The sequence below is a fragment of the Dendrobates tinctorius genome, unplaced genomic scaffold, assembly GCF_039654945.1.
Source record: "Dendrobates tinctorius isolate UK_male_01 unplaced genomic scaffold, ASM3965494v1 ptg000117l, whole genome shotgun sequence".
In the NCBI taxonomy this organism is placed as follows: domain Eukaryota; kingdom Metazoa; phylum Chordata; class Amphibia; order Anura; family Dendrobatidae; genus Dendrobates; species Dendrobates tinctorius.
The window spans coordinates 14,335,421-14,353,178 of NW_027361785.1; the positions used below are offsets into that span (position 1 = coordinate 14,335,421).

The following is a 17,758-nucleotide window of genomic DNA, read 5'->3' on the forward strand; positions in this document are numbered from 1 at the left end:
ACCTCCTCCACATACCCCAACACACACGTTACTGGGTCCCTTCCTATATCACATCGGTATATCTTCTCAACAAGCCCTATAACCTCCTCCCAGTATAATGAAAGTCTTGGACAAGACCAAAGCATATGGAGCATTCCCGCAGGTTCATACCCACATCTTGGACACGCCGCATTATCCCTCAAGCCCATTTTCCTCATAAGTTCTGGAGTCTTATATGTTCTATGTACAATATATATTTGCGATATCCTACCTGGCTCACTCAAAGAGAGTTTAGGTATATACTCTAAAATAGACTCCCATGTATCATCTACTATTTCCCCCACTTCTCTCTCCCATTTAGATTTTACTGTTAGAGGAAACCCAGTCAAGTAAGAATATAATAAATCTCTATAGATGGTAGATATAACACCTCTCGTACCCCCGGACGCACACACATAGTCCAATACCACATCCCTCTGCACCGTCATATTCATTATCTGTTTCTGCGCTTGAAATGCATGCCTGAGACCAAAATATCGAAATTCCCCACTACATGGGAGTCCAAACTCTTCTTTCAAAACAGTAAAAGACTTGAACTCAGACCCCTCCAATAGTTGCCACACATATTGCAAACCTCTCCTCTCCCAATCAATAAAGTCCTTCAATTTGTATAGTTCAGAAAGGTTCACATTATCCCAGATAGGTGTGTATGTCGTCAATTCCTCAACTCTTCTAAGAATTTTGATATGTTGCCATATTTTGTGCATTAGTCCAAATGTGGGCATGTCCTTCCCTAATCTCCCGAAGTTTCCTGCTTCTAGACTCTGTACCAATGTTCTCTTGTTGGTCAGTTGGGCCAAAACTCTCCCCATAACGCTCAAGTTCCCCTCCTCTCGCCAACCCCTAAAGTGCTGCCCCTGCGTTGCCACAAAGTATATCCATGGATTTGGCGCCGCCAACCCACCCTCTTCCTTCCCCCTTTGCAGTATTTCCAATTTAATTTTTGCTTGTTTTTTCCCCCAAATCAATTCTCTAAAAATGGTATTAATTTTGTAAAATTTTTTCTTGGGAATCCAAACCGGGGCATTATGGAGGACGTACATCAACTGAGGCATCAGAATCATTTTAATTAGATTTGTCCTCCCCACTATTGATAGTACTAGCTTACACCACGCTGTCATCTTAACTTTAAATTTAACTAGTAATGGGTCCAAGTTTAGTTCGAGAAATCTAGATATAGGCATAGATACCCATATTCCGAGGTATTTAAATTCCTTAACTACTTTCAAGTGTCTAACTACCCCCCCCACATCTTGATCTCCCAGCTCTCTATCAATCCCCATGATACATGACTTGTCCCAATTAATTCTCAATCCGGAAAAGTATCCAAATTTCCCTATAAGGCCCATGACCTCAGTCAGTGCTTCTCCGCCGTCTTTTAAGAAAAGGAGTATATCATCCGCGTATAGGGCGATCTTTTCCTCCAATTCCCCATATCTAAAGCCTTGTATTTCTTTGGAGTTACGAATTTTAATCGCTAACGGTTCCATCGCTACAGCAAACAATAACGGTGACAATGGACATCCCTGACGAGTTCCTCTGAACAACCCAAATGCCTCCGAAGTCTCCTAATATATCCTTTCAGGTCTACATACAGTAACTTAACCCAGGAGATAAATCTATGCCCAAATCCCATACATTTCAGTACTGCCCATAAATACTTCCACTCTACCCTATCAAATGCCTTTCGTGCATCCAGTGAGACCACCACCCTTTCCCCCCTATTATCTGCTGGAATTTGAATATTCAAAAAAAGTCTTCGCAGATTAATGGCGGTGGATCTATTTTGTAAGAACCCTGATTGGTCTGGATGTATCAATTTGGGGACAACTCTAGACATTCTTATCGCCAACATTTTGGCTAGTATTTTAACATCTGATGTCAATAACGAGATTGGTCTATAGGATTCTACGGATGAGGCATCCTTCCCTTCCTTAGGAATCACCACGATTACAGCCTCCCTCATAGATCCTGGCAATACCCCTTTCTCTACTGCCACCTCAAGTACGTGCTTAAGTTTGGGTGCTACAATTTCTATTAATTCTTTGTACACTTCTCCTGGGATCCCGTCAGATCCAGGTGACCTGTCATTTGTTAATGATAGGATAGCCTTCTCTACCTCTTCCACAGTAAATAATTCTTCCAAGTTTTGTTTATCAATATCATCTAACTTAGGTAGCTCTATCTCTTGTAAATATCTATCCATCTCCAGATCCGAGGCCCTCAATTCCGAGGTATACAGTTCAACATAATATTCCTTAAAACACTCCAATATCCCGGTGGTATCCTTATGGACTGCCCCATCTTTAGTGACAATTTCATATATTTGTGAGGGTTTTTTCTGTGCTGCAGTAATCACTGATAATAAATGTCCCACCTTTTCCCCCTCTTCATAGAACAATGCTTTTTGGAATGCCCTTTTCTTATCTATCCCTTGTAGGTATAACTTATTTACTTCCTCTTGTGCTTCTTTTAATGCGTTTTGGGTGTCGGCATTGGGTCTAACTATCATTTCTTCCTCTGCCCTACTAAGCCTATCTGCTGCCTCCTGATTCACTTGCCTCGTTCGTGTCTTCTGTCTCGAGATATCTCGTGTGAATAAACCCCGCAAGTAAGCTTTCATGGTATCCCATACAATAAGTGGATCCGCAGTACCTTCGTTTAACTGAAAAAACTCAACAATATCATTTTTAATAGTTCCCATGTTTAAACATTTGAGCCATTCCGGGTGAATTGTCCCCCCTGCTCTCTTCCCTTTCCCCATTCCCACTCTCAGACTAACCACAACTGCCCTGTGATCGGAGATAAGTCTCTGTAAGTATTCCACCGTCCCAACCATTCTGTCCATGCCCCTATTACCCAGTGCTAAGTCTATTCGTGATAAAGTGTGATACGAGGTCGAATAACACGAAAAGCATTTCTTCCCCTCATCGCGTACTCTCCATAAATCTATCATATCCATTTCGCTAACATATATCCCAAATGGAGTCATCTTGTTTTTCCTAGGGCAATTACCCCCATTACCCGCCCGGTCCCAAAACTCATTCATAACATTATTAACGTCTCCTAATATTAGCACTGGATAATCCCCTCTCCCTCCAATCCACTCAAAAATCTCCTGCAATTTCTTTTTCGAATATGGGGGTGGAATATAGAGGGCCACCACAATCATGCATATTCCAGAAATTCGACAGTGCAGAGACACAAACTGTCCGTCCGTATCTACGCAAGAATCAATTTCTTCATAATGAGTATGAGAGTGTATCAGTACAGATACTCCCCTTGCGTAAGCTGAATACATAGAGTGATAGGCCCGAGTGATCCATTTTTTCCCCTCCAACCAGTTTTCCTTTCCTTTAATCAAATGGGTTTCCAATAAACATGTAATAGCTGGATTATGCCTCCTAATTTCTGCCATAACTGCCGCTCTTTTATTTGGATCAGACACTCCCCGTATGTTCCAACTTAGAATTTTTGCATCACCACTCATTATGTCCTAAAAATATAATAGAATCATAGAATCATAGAATCGTAGAGTTGGAAGGGACCTCCTGGGCCATCTGGTCCAACCCCCTGCTCAAAGCAGGATTCGCTAAATCATCCCAGTCAGATGTCTGTCCAGCCTCTGTTTGAAGACTTCCATTGAAGGAGAACTCACCACTTCTCGTGGCAGCCTGTTCCACTCATTGATCACTCTAACTGTCAAAAAGTTTTTTCTAATATCTAATCTGTGTCTCCTCCCATTCAGTTTCATCCCATTGCTTCTAGTCTTTCCTTGTGCAAATGAGAATAAAGTTGATCCTTCTACAATGTGACAGCCCTTTAGATATTTGTAGACAGCTATTAAGTCTCCTCTCAGTCTTCTCTTTTGCAAACTATTGCAAAAAAAGGGGGAGACAAAAAAGCGCAATAGGGTCTTATCCACGTTACAAAAGACAGTATATCATGAAATATGCTCACCTGGTTAGGATGAGATAAGAGCGTGTAGGTAGCGGCTGCTGCAGATCCACAGGTCTTCAGTGACCAAAGAAATGATGAATCCAAAGGGAGTTTGTAGCTATATTCCGCGCTGCCGCTTTAGACAAATTCCAGGAGAATGCTGTATGATTGCAGTGGTTTTATTCTACGCGTTTCAGGGGTCTCATGCCCCCTTCATCAGGAAATCCTGATGAAGGGGGCATGAGACCCCTGAAACGCGTAGAATAAAACCACTGCAATCATACAGCATTCTCCTGGAATTTGTCTAAAGCGGCAGCGCGGAATATAGCTACAAACTCCCTTTGGATTCATCTTTTGCAAACTAAACATTCCCAAATCCTGCAACCTTTCCTCATAAGACAGGGTTTGCAGACCGGTCACCATTCTGGTCGCTCTTTTCTGAACTTGCTCCAGTTTGTTGATGTCTTTTTTAAAATGTGGTGCCCAAAACTGGACACAATATTCCAGATGAGGTCTGACCAAAGAGGAGTAGAGGGAAATAATGACTTCACGTGATCTAGACTGTATGCTTCTGTTAATACATCCTAGAATTGCATTTGCCTTTTTTGCTGCTGCATCACACTGTTGACTCATATTCAGTCTGTGATCTATTAGTATACCCAAGTCTTTTTCACATGTGCTGTCACTTAGCCCTATTCCTCCCATTCTATATATGCTTTTTTCATTTTTATTGCCCAGATGTAGTACTTTGCATTTCTCCCTGTTAAAAACCATTCTGTTAGTTGCTGCCCACTTCTCCAGTTTATTTAAATCTTTTTGAATCCTCTCTCTCTCTTCTCTAGTATTAGCTATCCCTCCTAGTTTTGTGTCATCAGCAAATTTAATCAGTTTACCCTCAATTCCTTCATCTAAATCGTTGATAAAGATGTTGAACAATACAGGGCCCAGGACAGAGCCCTGTGGTACCCCACTTGAGACATTCTTCCAACTGGATGTGCAGCCATTTACGACCACTCTTTGGGTCCGATCACTAAGCCAGTCATGAATCCACCTAACAGTTGCCTTGTCCATTCCATACTTAGTCATTTTTTCAATAAGGATTGTATGAGAGACTTTGTCAAATGCTTTGCTGAAGTCAAGATATACTATATCTACAGCATTTCCTTGATCCACCCAATCAGTGATACCGTCATAGAAGGAAATTAAGTTAGTCTGACATGACTTATTAGTTACAAACCCATGCTGACTCTGTTTGATCACTTCATTCTTATCCAGGTATTGACATACATGTTGTTTAATAATTTGTTCAAAGATCTTTCCTGGTATAGAAGTCAGACTCACCGGCCTATAGTTGCCTGGGTCCACCTTCTTCCCCTTTTTGAAGATAGGAACAACATTTGCTCTTCTCCAGTCTTCTGGCACTTCTCCTGTTCTCCAAGAATTTTCAAAGATTATGGAGAGAGGTTCAAAAATTTCTTCTGCTATCTCCTTCAGTACTCTGGGGTGTAATTCATCTGGACCTGGAGACTTGAATTCATTTAGGTTAGCTAAGTGTTTCCTCACTATCTTTCTGTTTATAGATATCCTGGATTCTTCTATTCCCTTAATAGGACAGTGAATAACAGTTGGTGTTACATTTCCTTTCTGAGAGAAAACAGATGCAAAATAGGAATTTAAAAGTTCAGCCTTCTCAACATCCTGTCTTACCATTTCATCATTTTCATCCTGTAAAAATCCTATAGCATCTTTGACTTTTCTTTTACTTTTGACATATCCCCAAAATCCTTTATTATTGCTTTTGACATCTCTTGCAAGCCTCAATTCATTTTCAGCTTTAGCTAATCTGATTTGTGCCCTGCAGGTTCTGCAGACAGCATTATATTCTTCTTTAGATATGCCTCCCTCTTTCCATTTTATAAACATTTTTTTCTTCCTTTTTAGCATGTGCTTAAGTTCTGTGTTCACCCATCCTGGTTTCCTTAAATGCTTCCTATTCTTCCCTCTTTTCGGAATTGTTAACAACTGTGCTTTGAGAATTTCATTTTTCAAGATTTCCCATCCTTCCTGGACATTTTTGTCTTTAAGGATATCCAGCCATTGGATCCCTCCAATTATCTTTCTGAATCCCTTAAAATCTGCCTTTCTGAAATCTAACCTTGACGTCTGAGTCTTCACAGGTCTTCCGCCTCTAGTTATCCAAAATTCTAAAATAGCATGGTCGCTACCTCCTAGGGTTCCAGCCACTTTTACCTCCTCAACCATTTCCTCCCTGTTTATAAGGATTAGATCCAAGGTAGCAGTTCCCCTTGTTTTCTCCCCTACCTTTTGGAAGATAAAGTTGTCAGCAAGAGAGGATAAGAATTTCCTTGACCTGTTAGTTTTGCCTGAGAGAGATTCCCAACAAATGTCTGGATAGTTGAAATCTCCCATGACAACTATGTCATATTTTTTGGAGAACTTGGCCATTTGATGCATAAAGAGTTCATCCATATCTTCAGCTTGCACAGGCGGCCTGTAGTAAATGCCTACAATGGTGTCCTTTCCATTGTTCTGTCCTTGTATTCTTACCCAAACAGTTTCCACAGAACTCCCAGTCTCTGAAGCTTCAATCTCTGTGCAGATATACGCGTTTCTAACATACAATGCAACACCCCCTCCTCGTTTATCAAGTCTGTTTCTTGCAAATAAGTTGTATCCTTCTAGTCTTGTATTCCAATCATGTGTATTGTCCCACCAAGTTTCAGTGATTCCAATGACATCATATTTCTTTTCCTGTGTTAGTAGTTCCAATTCTCCTTGTTTGTTGCCCATGCTTTGTGCATTAGTATAGAAACATTTTAGTTTGTGATTGGTTTCTCTTTCTCCAATATTTTTATTAATTAGATTCTTTCGTCTTTGTTCTTCCTTTCCACTTCTAATAGCAGAGTTCTCAATAGCATTTGTCAGGTGTATGGCTTTTTCTGGTCTTTTGCTTCCCTTCCCATGTTGTTCTAGTTTAAAGCTCTCCTTACAAGTGTAGCAAGGCGACTTCCAAATACATGCTTTCCAGTCTTTGTAAGGTGCACCCCATCTCTAGCAAGTAGTCCATCGTATAAGTAGTTCACTCCGTGATCCAGAAATCCAAATCGTTGCTGACGGCACCATCGACATAGCCAGTTGTTCACCTGCAGAATCTTATTCCACCTCCTTGTTCCATGGCCATCCACTGGGAGGATGGAAGAGAAGACCACCTGCGCTCCCAGTTCTTTCACTTCCTTGCCTAAGTCTTCAAAGTCTCTGCAGATGGTTTCCAGGTCGTGTCTTGCGGTGTCATTTGTCCCCACATGTAGTAGCAGGAATGGGTAGTCATCTGTAGGTCTGAAGAGTCCTGATATCCTGTCAGACACATCTTTAATTTTTGCACCTGGAAGACAGCACATTTCTCTTGAAGTTATATCCGGTCTGCAGATAGCGGCCTCTGTTCCTCTCAACAGGGAATCTCCCATGACCACCACTCTCCGTTTCTTCTTCACAACATTTTTCTTTCTCCATCCAGGAGGACTCTGAAGGCGTATAAGGTTGCTGTTTGTTGGCAAAGTCTTATCCTGATGTATTTCTTCATCGTTTTCCTGCGTGAGAGCCTGGTACTGGTTTCTGAGCAGTATGGGTGCTGACTGCCTCCTGATCCTCCTGCTTCTCTGGGTCACATGTCTCCATTCCTCTGTTTCTTCAGGTGCACTTCGAATTTCTTCTCTTTCTGTAACATGAAGAGATAATTCTGCTCTGTCCAAGAACTCTTCACCTTCCTTAATGATCTTCAACATAGCTAACCTCTCTTCGAGATTTTGCAACTTTTCCTCCAACAGGGACACAAGCTTGCATTTGTGGCATGTGAAGTTTGGCTTTTCCACTGGTAAATCTGTGAACATGTAGCAAGAAATGCAGCTCACCAAATGGCTCCTGGCCTCTTCCATCTTGAGATTTCTTAGGAACGATGAAAGATGAGCCAAAATTCAGTGATCGTTGAGCTCGCGGAGACTCTTCACTTATCCCAGAAGGCACTGGGAATATGCAAATGATCTCCTCAAGACTCTTCCCCTGGTTTTCCGATTTCCTCTTTTCAGCTGCAACAGCCAAAACCCAGTGATCGTTGAGCTCGCGGAGACTCTTCACTTATCCCAGAAGGCACTGGGAATATGCAAATGATCTCCTCAAGACTCTTCCTCTGGTTTTCCGATTTCCTCTTTTCAGCTGCAACAGCCAAAACCCAGTGATCGTTGCGCTCGCGGAGACTCTTCACTTATCCCAGAAGGCACTGGGAATATGCAAATGATCTCCTCAAGACTCTTCCTCTGGTTTTCCGATTTTCTCTTTTCAGCTGCAACAGCCAAAACCCAGTGATCGTTGAGCTCGCGGAGACTCTTCACTTATCCCAGAAGGCACTGGGAATATGCAAATGATCTCCTCAAGACTCTTCCCCTATAAAATATAGCCGAGCTCCTGTGGTCACTATATTGTATTGCAGTATATGAACTACCCCATAACAAGGCCCCCCCTGCCTCCCTCCACTCCCCCCCCTCCCCTCTGTCCCAATCTAGCTGATTCTCTCTTTCCAACGAGAGAGGATACAGCCAGCCCCCAGTTATTGCAGACCCATATAAAGCCACTGAGTCTCCTTCCTCTGGCGTCCATCACTCCCACCATCAAAAACAAGAATGCTCATCAATACTAATCAGGCCGCATAACATTTTCTAACAAGGATATTGCAAGAATCATCAAAAACGCCCGGGGATCAATACCCCTAAAATTAGTTCTGAAAAAACCAGGTACCTCAGGGCACCACATGAAAAAGAAAAAAGTATATACGTCCGAGAGTCACTACTTCATCCGTCTCCGTCTCTCTCTGCTCCCAACTTGGAACGATTGTTCTCCATCCATTTGACGGCTTCCTCTGGGGTCGGGAAGAACTGAACAGATCCCAACGCTGCTACTCTCAGTTTGGCAGGATACATCATAGAATACTTCACTCCCAGCGCTCTCATTCCTCTCTTGACCTCGCCAAATTTCATCCGCATTTTCTGGACCTCTGCTGAATAGTCCGGATATATTTCAATACGGCTTCCATTAAACGTGAGGTCCTGCAGCCTCCTGGCTTCCCGGAGGATAGTCTCTCTGTCCCTGCAGTTTAGTATCCTGGCCAGCATAGTACGGGGAGGACTACCCGGTGGGAGGGGCCGTAGGGGGACACGGTGTGCTCTCTCCACTGCAAACACCCTGGAGAGCGTATCTCTGCCGATCTTGGATAAAATCCATTGCTCAATAAAGTCGGTGGGATCACTGCCCTCTGCTTTTTCCGGAAAGCCCACAAATCTAAGGTTGTTCCTCCTTGATCTATTTTCTAAATCGTCCTGTTTTAAGTGCACTTCTGATATCTTTTGAGCATGCTGGGACTGAGTTCTCTGCATTTTGTTTACAGAATCCTCAGTGGTGCTCACCCTCTCTTCCACAGCACCCATCCTAGTATCCGTCTTGTTCAGTGCCTCCTTAATGCCAGTGATTTCTTCTTTGATCTTATCAACCCGGCTATTCAATCTAGTCAGTGTCTTTTTGCAAAACGACACCACCATAAAGACATCTTTCAGGGTTGGCTCTCTCTCAGGGGTCTCATCATCGGCTCCACTGTCTTCCTCCTCAGACATACATTCAGGGGCAGCGACTTCCCCTCCCCCTCTTCTCCTGTTATCAGCGTCTCCTGTGGCTTCATCGCTCACCCCTTCCCCCTCCAGCACAGTACCTTCTCCGGTGTCCCCCTCCTCCTCCCTTGCAAAGCGCTGCAACTTCTGGAGGATTTGTGACCGTTTATCATAGCTCTCAGACTGTCTCCGTGCCTCCTCCACTTTCCCGGCGCCATCTTGTGCAGTCACGCTGCCGTCCTCCCCGATATCTTTCTGCCTCCTCCTTCCCATCTCAGCGCTTCTCTGTACTCCCGGCGTCTCCTCCCGACTCTTAAGCACTTACTGTGTCGATAGATGTGCCCAGATCAGTGCTAAAGCGGCCTGATGAAGGATATTACATAAAGCTGATGGCAGAGCTCCTTTGCCTAGCGTCTGCTCACATCAGCGCTAGGCCACGCCCTCTATATAGGGCATCATCTCTAACGAGATTAGTTTGGCAATGTGGGCGTTCAAACCCAGTGTACGCGGATGAGAGACTGAGTACTTTCTTGACCTACTCATAGTCTCTGGGAGGGTGAGCTGGACTTGAGAGCTGCATATGGTGGAACTAGCAGTGGACAGGGCGGACTGAGAGAGGGTTGATGATGGTGATGGAGTTTGTGTTCTTTCTGATGGCCTAGATTCAGTCTTTCGTTGATATAACAGTGGGATTCCCTGACCGCTTTGGCCTTGCAACGACACCTGAACATTTGCTGCTGTGCTAACCAGTGGGCTTACAGTGGGGGAAACAATGTAGCTTTGCTGACTACCTTCTTTGTGATCAGTTGCACATGTGGTACTTGAGGTTTGGTGTTGTGTCCACGCTTGCAAGTGCATGCTGGTTAAATGTCTAAGCATGCAACTGGTATTCAAATTTTTCAGATTTTTCCCTCGGCTAAAGGTCTTTGCGCACTTCTTACAGATAACCTTGGCCTGATCATGAGGATTTTGTTCAAAAAAAGTGCCACACTGCACTCTTCCTACTTTGGAAGACATTTTGCGGCCTAGCACGCTGTGCTATTTTGACCGTCTGGACAAGCTGTCCAGGAACTCTTTTGATTTTTGGAACCTGTCTTTGGAGTGCTCCGGGCCTGCCAGATAACAGCTGTTGCGATGTCGATGTCTGCTGTGGATGCTCCTCCTCCTCATCTGAGCTATTGGAAGCAACACCCTCTTCCCCTAATGGATGCCAATCTGGGTCAACAACTGGGTCATCCATCACCTCCTCTTCAATGTCATGTGCACCTTCCTCTGTGTCACCGTGTATGGTGGTATAGTATGCGGGAAGGGGCACCTGAGACTCATCAGGGTCAGAATCTGGCTCATTACACTGCGAGGACAATGTAGTGCTCTTAGTGAATGTACCAGCAGAATCATCTATCAGTGGCTGTGCATCAGTGCACTCCATGTCAGATTCATCTTGGCCTGGGTAATTCACCATTTCACTTGATAACCCAGGCATGGTATGTGAAAACAGCTCCATGGAGTAATCAGTTGTATGGCCTGCATCATCCTTCAATCTTGGTTGGGGTGAAGGACACAAGGAAAGGTGTGGTTCATGAACATGAGCCTCCAATGACAACTCAGTGCTTTTATTTTTTACAACTTCAGAAGAGGAGGCAATAGAGCTGGAGGCTGAGTCAGCAATGTAAGCCAAAACTTTTTCCTGAAGCTCTGGCTTTAACAGCGGTTTGCCAACTCCTAGAAAACTAAGCCTTCGAGGCCTTGTGGAGCCAGACGATGACGCAGGCTCAACACCTCCTGCATTCGGTCCTATTTTGCTTTTGCCACTACCATCAGATCCACCACCAACACCATCATTACCAGCTGGCAACCCCCACCCAATTCCACGGCCTCTTCCACCAGCCTTCCTCATTTTTGGTAAAAATGTACACAAAATCCCACAAACTATATAGTAATGTAAAACAAGGTACAAGGTGTATATAGGACAGGGGAGACGTGGAATTTCTGAACACACTTGTGGACACTGTTGGATTGTGTGAGGCCCAGTGAATATCACACCGCTATGTCACAGGCTCAATGTCGTAGGTGTGAAAAATGTCACTATAGGACAGGGGAGATGTAGAATTTCTGAACACACTTGTGGACACTGTTGTGTGAGGCCCAGTTAATATCACACCGCTATGTCACAGGCTCAATGTCGTAGGTGTGAAAAATGTCACTATAGGACAGGGGAGATGTAGAATTTCTGAACACACTTGTGGACACTGTTGGATTGTGTGAGGCCCAGTTAATATCACACCGCTATGTCACAGGCTCAATGTAGTAGGTGTTAAAAATGTCACTATAGGACAGGGGAGATGTAGAATTTCTGAACACACTTGTGGACACTGTTGGATTGTGTGAGGCCCAGTTAATATCACACCGCTATGTCACAGGCTCAATGTCGCAGGTGTGAAAAATGTCACCATAGGACAGGGGAAATGTAGAATTTCTGAACACACTTGTGGACACTGTTGTGTGAGGCCCAGTTAATATCACACCGCTATGTCACAGGCAGAAATTGGCCAGTGTATGACAAACTACAAGGTGTATATAGAATTGGGCAGAATAGGAATCTCCCTAGAGTGTAGGTCTGTAAGAACGGAACATGTCCTCGACTTATCCTTACAGAGTGACACACAGATAGCTTCACTGTGGCCGTGATAACAGCCGTTACACGGTACTGAGAGAGGAGCGTGCACGTACACCGCTGTCCGGTGTCCGTAAAATTGTCAAGCTCCGTGTTTTTTAAGTATACGGACTGACACGCTGTCTCTCTATAGTTTTGAATGTGATCAAACAGCAAATATACTTAACTGTTTGATAAGCAGACAAAACTAGAAGATGGAGGTCTGTAAGAACGGAACATGTCCTCGACTTATTCTTACAGAGTCACACACAGATAGCTTCACAGTGGCCGAGATAACAGCCGTTACACGGTACTGAGAGAGGAGCGTGCACGTACACCGCTGTCCGGTGTCCGTAAAATTGTCAAGCTCCGTGTTTTTTAAGTATGCGGACTGACACACGCTGTCTCTCTATAGTTTTGAATGTGATCAAACAGCAAATATACTTAACTGTTTGAAAAGCAGACAAAACTAGAAGGTGGAGGTCTGTAAGAACGGAACATGTCCTCGACTTATTCTTACAGAGTCACACACAGATAGCTTCACTGTGGCCGTGATAACAGCCGTTACACGGTACTGTGTGAGGAGCGTACACCGCTGTATGGTGTGAAAAAATGCACGCTCAGTACCTCACCAGGACAAAAAAAAAAATTTGGATTGCTTTTAAAAAAGCAGTGGGAAAACAGCAATGCAGCTATCAGGAAGCCTTATAAGGCAGCCTAACAACCAACACAGCTGATCCAGCAAAATATAGCCTCCACTTCCACTGCACACACAGTGACTGTTGTGTTGTACAGGCAAAATCGCTAGCAGCAGAAGCAGTTTTTGGTGTCTTCTTCCCTGCCTAACGCTCTCCCTACAGAATCAGCAGCAGCAGCTCTCCCTATTCTGAGATCAGCATGAGTAACATGGTGGTCGGCGTGCACGCCATTTTATACCCCCTGTGACGCCCCCCAAAGCAAGCCAATCACTTGCATGCCCTTCTCAAAGATGGTGGTGACCCCTGCCTATGTCATCACGTTGCCCACAGTGTCCGTGGATCCTGATTGGGTGAAAAAGGGCGGAAAACAAACTTTTGAAACGCGACTTTGGCGCTAAAGTCGCCGAGCTCGTGGCCGACCTCACCCTAGGGTCGGGTTTCGTTTCATGAAACCCGACTTTACTAAAAGTCGGCGACTTTTGAAATTTTTTGACCCGTTTCGCTCAACTCTAGTGTCCACAACTGTACTGGACAAATTATGAATATATATTACACTGAGTAGCAGGCAGCTAATGGCTTTTTTAAGAAAGTTATTAAGCTCAGGAACTAAATATTTCTAAAGTTAAACTATATATACTTTTTATATATTTTTAACTCTGCATTGTTATAATTTATATCAACTATAACTACTTCATAGAACATTGCTTCCTGACCAGGGACCCTGTGGACATTAGCGTTCCTCGGCACCTAGTTAAGGGGTCACATGGCCAAAACTCTCCCCATAACGCTCAAGTTCCCCTCCTCTCGCCAACCCCTAAAGTGCTGCCCCTGCGTTGCCACAAAGTATATCCATGGATTTGGCGCCGCCAACCCACCCTCTTCCTTCCCCCTTTGCAGTATTTCCAATTTAATTTTTGCTTGTTTTTTCCCCCAAATCAATTCTCTAAAAATGGTATTAATTTTGTAAAATTTTTTCTTGGGAATCCAAACCGGGGCATTATGGAGGACGTACATCAACTGAGGCATCAGAATCATTTTTATTAGATTTGTCCTCCCCACTATTGATAGTACTAGCTTACACCACGCTGTCATCTTAACTTTAAATTTAACTAGTAATGGGTCCAAGTTTAGTTCGAGAAATCTAGATATAGGCATAGATACCCATATTCCGAGGTATTTAAATTCCTTAACTACTTTCAAGTGTCTAACTACCCCCCCCACATCTTGATCTCCCAGCTCTCTATCAATCCCCATGATACATGACTTGTCCCAATTAATTCTCAATCCGGAAAAGTATCCAAATTTCCCTATAAGGCCCATGACCTCAGTCAGTGCTTCTCCGCCGTCTTTTAAGAAAAGGAGTATATCATCCGCGTATAGGGCGATCTTTTCCTCCAATTCCCCATATCTAAAGCCTTGTATTTCTTTGGAGTTACGAATTTTAATCGCTAACGGTTCCATCGCTACAGCAAACAATAACGGTGACAATGGACATCCCTGACGAGTTCCTCTGAACAACCCAAATGCCTCCGAAGTCTCCTAATATATCCTTTCAGGTCTACATACAGTAACTTAACCCAGGAGATAAATCTATGCCCAAATCCCATACATTTCAGTACTGCCCATAAATACTTCCACTCTACCCTATCAAATGCCTTTCGTGCATCCAGTGAGACCACCACCCTTTCCCCCCTATTATCTGCTGGAATTTGAATATTCAAAAAAAGTCTTCGCAGATTAATGGCGGTGGATCTATTCTGTAAGAACCCTGATTGGTCTGGATGTATCAATTTGGGGACAACTCTAGACATTCTTATCGCCAACATTTTGGCTAGTATTTTAACATCTGATGTCAATAACGAGATTGGTCTATAGGATTCTACGGATGAGGCATCCTTCCCTTCCTTAGGAATCACCACGATTACAGCCTCCCTCATAGATCCTGGCAATACCCCTTTCTCTACTGCCACCTCAAGTACGTGCTTAAGTTTGGGTGCTACAATTTCTATTAATTCTTTGTACACTTCTCCTGGGATCCCGTCAGATCCAGGTGACCTGTCATTTGTTAATGATAGGATAGCCTTCTCTACCTCTTCCACAGTAAATAATTCTTCCAAGTTTTGTTTATCAATATCATCTAACTTAGGTAGCTCTATCTCTTGTAAATATCTATCCATCTCCAGATCCGAGGCCCTCAATTCCGAGGTATACAGTTCAACATAATATTCCTTAAAACACTCCAATATCCCGGTGGTATCCTTATGGACTGCCCCATCTTTAGTGACAATTTCATATATTTGTGAGGGTTTTTTCTGTGCTGCAGTAATCACTGATAATAAATGTCCCACCTTTTCCCCCTCTTCATAGAACAATGCTTTTTGGAATGCCCTTTTCTTATCTATCCCTTGTAGGTATAACTTATTTACTTCCTCTTGTGCTTCTTTTAATGCGTTTTGGGTGTCGGCATTGGGTCTAACTATCATTTCTTCCTCTGCCCTACTAAGCCTATCTGCTGCCTCCTGATTCACTTGCCTCGTTCGTGTCTTCTGTCTCGAGATATCTCGTGTGAATAAACCCCGCAAGTAAGCTTTCATGGTATCCCATACAATAAGTGGATCCGCAGTACCTTCGTTTAACTGAAAAAACTCAACAATATCATTTTTAATAGTTCCCATGTTTAAACATTTGAGCCATTCCGGGTGAATTGTCCCCCCTGCTCTCTTCCCTTTCCCCATTCCCACTCTCAGACTAACCACAACTGCCCTGTGATCGGAGATAAGTCTCTGTAAGTATTCCACCGTCCCAACCATTCTGTCCATGCCCCTATTACCCAGTGCTAAGTCTATTCGTGATAAAGTGTGATACGAGGTCGAATAACACGAAAAGCATTTCTTCCCCTCATTGCGTACTCTCCATAAATCTATCATATCCATTTCGCTAACATATATCCCAAATGGAGTCATCTTGTTTTTCCTAGGGCAATTACCCCCATTACCCGCCCGGTCCCAAAACTCATTCATAACATTATTAACGTCTCCTAATATTAGCACTGGATAATCCCCTCTCCCTCCAATCCACTCAAAAATCTCCTGCAATTTCTTTTTCGAATATGGGGGTGGAATATAGAGGGCCACCACAATCATGCATATTCCAGAAATTCGACAGTGCAGAGACACAAACTGTCCGTCCGTATCTACGCAAGAATCAATTTCTTCATAATGAGTATGAGAGTGTATCAGTACAGATACTCCCCTTGCGTAAGCTGAATACATAGAGTGATAGGCCCGAGTGATCCATTTTTTCCCCTCCAACCAGTTTTCCTTTCCTTTAATCAAATGGGTTTCCAATAAACATGTAATAGCTGGATTATGCCTCCTAATTTCTGCCATAACTGCCGCTCTTTTATTTGGATCAGACACTCCCCGTATGTTCCAACTTAGAATTTTTGCATCACCACTCATTATGTCCTAAAAATATAATAGAATCATAGAATCGTAGAGTTGGAAGGGACCTCCTGGGCCATCTGGTCCAACCCCCTGCTCAAAGCAGGATTCGCTAAATCATCCCAGTCAGATGTCTGTCCAGCCTCTGTTTGAAGACTTCCATTGAAGGAGAACTCACCACTTCTCGTGGCAGCCTGTTCCACTCATTGATCACTCTAACTGTCAAAAAGTTTTTTCTAATATCTAATCTGTGTCTCCTCCCATTCAGTTTCATCCCATTGCTTCTAGTCTTTCCTTGTGCAAATGAGAATAAAGTTGATCCTTCTACAATGTGACAGCCCTTTAGATATTTGTAGACAGCTATTAAGTCTCCTCTCAGTCTTCTCTTTTGCAAACTAAACATTCCCAAATCCTGCAACCTTTCCTCATAAGACAGGGTTTGCAGACCGGTCACCATTCTGGTCGCTCTTTTCTGAACTTGCTCCAGTTTGTTGATGTCTTTTTTAAAATGTGGTGCCCAAAACTGGACACAATATTCCAGATGAGGTCTGACCAAAGAGGAGTAGAGGGAAATAATGACTTCACGTGATCTAGACTGTATGCTTCTGTTAATACATCCTAGAATTGCATTTGCCTTTTTTGCTGCTGCATCACACTGTTGACTCATATTCAGTCTGTGATCTATTAGTATACCCAAGTCTTTTTCACATGTGCTGTCACTTAGCCCTATTCCTCCCATTCTATATATGCTTTTTTCATTTTTATTGCCCAGATGTAGTACTTTGCATTTCTCCCTGTTAAAAACCATTCTGTTAGTTGCTGCCCACTTCTCCAGTTTATTTAAATCTTTTTGAATCCTCTCTCTCTCTTCTCTAGTATTAGCTATCCCTCCTAGTTTTGTGTCATCAGCAAATTTAATCAGTTTACCCTCAATTCCTTCATCTAAATCGTTGATAAAGATGTTGAACAATACAGGGCCCAGGACAGAGCCCTGTGGTACCCCACTTGAGACATTCTTCCAACTGGATGTGCAGCCATTTACGACCACTCTTTGGGTCCGATCACTAAGCCAGTTATGAATCCACCTAACAGTTGCCTTGTCCATTCCATACTTAGTCATTTTTTCAATAAGGATTGTATGAGAGACTTTGTCAAATGCTTTGCTGAAGTCAAGATATACTATATCTACAGCATTTCCTTGATCCACCCAATCAGTGATACCGTCATAGAAGGAAATTAAGTTAGTCTGACATGACTTATTAGTTACAAACCCATGCTGACTCTGTTTGATCACTTCATTCTTATCCAGGTATT

At 43.3% G+C, this 17,758-nt stretch overlaps 1 protein-coding gene across 5 annotated transcripts in view; it reads right to left on the reverse strand.

Annotated features, from left to right (window-relative positions):
- The window catches only part of P2RX1 (purinergic receptor P2X 1), a 245,346-nt gene that overhangs the window by 19,949 nt on the left and 207,639 nt on the right, over positions 1-17,758 (reverse strand). The window lies entirely within an intron of this gene.